At 35.6% G+C, this 3,344-nt stretch overlaps 1 pseudogene; it reads right to left on the bottom strand.

The window, feature by feature from the left end:
* On the bottom strand, nt 1-1,734 carry LOC137004091 (cytochrome P450 2K1-like; annotated as a pseudogene).
* Nucleotides 1,735-3,344: the final 1,610 nt, after the last annotated feature.

The following is a 3,344-nucleotide window of genomic DNA, read 5'->3' as shown; positions in this document are numbered from 1 at the left end:
TCAGGAGCGTCTGATCGCACACAGCTTGTGTGGGGACGGATTCAACGTGACTCCGACTGTTCCTTTGAGATCCAGATCATCTCAAGACACTCCAGTTGGAGTTGTGAAGCGGTAGCTCTGAAGGAGGGAAGTGAAGAACAGGAAGAGCTCCATTCTGGCCAAACTCTCTCCCAAACAAACCCTTCGACCTGAGAGAGAGATAAAGAGAGATAGAGAGAGACTGTGTTAAATTCCAAGTCAAATTATTATTACTTCAAAACACTGGGAGATTAGATTTTAGTTGTACCTGCAGAAAAGGGCATGAAAGCATCTCTCTTGCAGCCACACCTATTGGGAAGTGTTCTGGGTAAAAGCTGTTCGGTTTCTCCCATTCGCTTGGATCCTTCAGAACAGACGTCAGCAGAGGAATGACGGTGGTACCCTAAAACAGAGAAAAGACAATGTTCAAGATGCACATGGTATCTTTTCTTGGCCTACATGTTTACTCTTCTAACAGACCTTTTTGATGAAGTATCCATTGAAGTGAACGTCACAGCTGGTCTTATAAGGGGATTCATGGGCACTATGTTGGCCAATCTCTGAGTTTCATGAATCACAGCATCTGTATACGGTAATTTCTTTCTATCTTCCACCACTGGCTGACGTCCACCGATCACTCGGTCAATCTCCTCTTGAACTCGATCTGCACACAAATGCAACATACTTTTGTTCCTTTGGACACTACTGGATTCAGCATTGAGGAAAATCTCTTGGCATTACTGTGTTTTTACCTTGTATATGAGGATATTTGGCCATGAGCATCAAACCCCAGCGCAGAGTTGTTCCTGTCGTGTCAGTACCAGCAACAAACAGATTTCCTACCGTCATAAAAAGATTCTCCTGGTGAAAGTGAGTATTTTTTTTTTTTAACTAAAATAATGAGGAAATCAAAATGTTGCAAAGTGTTTTATTGATAATAATACTTTCAAAATGCACATGCAAACAGATTTTTTCCACATATAATCACTGATTAAAGACATATTTTCAAGCTAACAGATATTCATTTTTAGGTTTTTCATGGTGGTTCACCACAAAATGTTTTACGCATGTTTATAAAGAGCTCATATTAGTGCCAAATTTAATGAAAACCTTTTTTACTTCAGTAGTTAAGCCCAGTTGAGTGCAATGGCCTGGAGAGGCCATGAGGAACTTAAAGGTTATGCAACATGTTTGATTTGCAACATGTTTAGCATTTACAGTTTGTTATGTACATTAAGTTTCTGTACATTAATTTGAGTTGGAAAAAAGAGAAAGAATCCTACCATGTTTATAATCCTGAAACCAGGTCCAATATACCTGTCACCGAACTCTTCTGCACTGTTCACTAGAGCTTTTTTGACAGTTTTGTACCCAACTAAGATCACTTTTCTGGGCCCCAAAAACACTTGGAATATGTTTCCGTTGGTTTTGGACAGCTGGAGGACACAGAGGAAGACATTTACAAACAAATCTTAAAATGTTAAGCTACTATTCATTTTAATTGTATCAAGTCCTCACCTCACAAAAGGAGTCAAAGGGTCTCTTGAGGTCAAGGGTCAGCAGGTTCCCCATCAGCGGCAGTGGTTTGGGTCCAGGAGGCTCTTTCCCCTCATTCTGAGATTTGGATCCAGAGGAAAGCAAATACAAAACCAGAAGCAACAGCAAAGCACCCAGAACTGTGCTGAGAAACTGCAGAAGTGACTCGAATACAGACATTTTCTCTCTAAGCTTCTGAACTGATGCACTCACACATTTATAGCTGCTATGTAAGGGAGCATCCTCGTGTGATCCTAAACAATTTTTTAAAAATCCATGAGAATAGAGGTTTGGTATGGTTGTTTAAGCAAGTAGGTGACACCATTTGAGGAAATAACTTTTTTTAACTTGTTAAAAAAAGATGAGGACATTTTTCAAGCAATGAAGCCTTAAGGAAAAAAAAAAAAAAAAACTGGTTTAACAATATTATTGCATTTTCATGCTTTTGGTTTACATATCCACTGTTATATTGTACTTTCCCAGCAAAGCAAGTCTGAACTGTGACACACAGAGATACCGCAACCTTTTCAAACCTTAAACCAACACAATATATATATATATATATATATATATATATTCCAACACTTAACATGTATACGCTCGACAATAAAACACTATTATGAACTCTATTATTTATCTTTTATATATTATAAGTTTTACAACAACTCAATAACACACATGCACACACACAAATCATCTATGTGTTTAGATGGGTATTAAAATATAATAATTTTTAATAACAAATGTATAATATTTTGTATTATAACTTTATAATACAAATATATAAGGTGATCATATCAAAGTAAGCCTTTTCTCCAAAATGCAACAGAATATCAGTCACAGCTTTAAGATGTGCTGCTTTGCATTCAGGCAATGAGCGTAATTACATACAATTTAAATGAGAAACATTTGCACATATTTGAACTTTTTTAAAACTGAACTATGTGGTACGTGATCTGTGGTTGTTGTACAGCAGGAACTGTGCAGAAACTGAATCTGTCTTGATTGCTTCACAGCATGTGAGAAAAGGAATAAAATCTCAATTAAATTGGAATATACTGGTGATAATGAACATCACTTTATCAGTTGTATTACACATTTTCTATTACTCTACTATTATATTCTATTTCTATTATATTTTTTTATAAGAATACATATTAAACATATAGTAAAAAGGGTTTTACATTAGGCTGATTATCTCTCATGTCACATTCAGTGATATTAAAATGAAAATAAAAATATAAATTTATAAAAAAAAAAAAAACTAGAATGTATCTCAATGATACTAAAATAACACTGGTGCATGCTTAAAGAGTTAGTTCACCCAAAAATTTAAAATTCTATAATCATTTATTCACTCTTATGTCATTCCAATATGTTATTTTTTCGTCTGTCACACAAAAGAAGATATTTTGAAGATGTTCATGCTGCTCTTTTCCATGCAGTTAGAATGAAGGAGGACTAAGCCCGATTTACAACGCCAGTGACTTTGTCACAACATGTCGCTAGTCTCTGTACTGTGAAGACGCTTATTTTCATTTTTAGTGCTGTTGCTCTAATGCTATTGTTAGACTGCACGTATGTGGCCATATCTTTAGAAAATGCAATTACAAATAATATATTTTGCAAGAAAAAATAAGATACCATTCTAATTTGACTGAAAAGATTAAATGATCATTCCAATTAGACTTAAAATATCCAAAAATCAAGCATTGCGTTAGTTCAGGCAGGCCATGTCAGTCAAGCACACATCAGCTGATAGTTAGTTGTCCCTGACGTGTACCAATCCA

The sequence above is a fragment of the Chanodichthys erythropterus genome, chromosome 3, assembly GCF_024489055.1.
Source record: "Chanodichthys erythropterus isolate Z2021 chromosome 3, ASM2448905v1, whole genome shotgun sequence".
In the NCBI taxonomy this organism is placed as follows: Eukaryota; Metazoa; Chordata; class Actinopteri; order Cypriniformes; family Xenocyprididae; genus Chanodichthys; species Chanodichthys erythropterus.
This window is presented reverse-complemented; position numbering and strand designations above follow the sequence as displayed.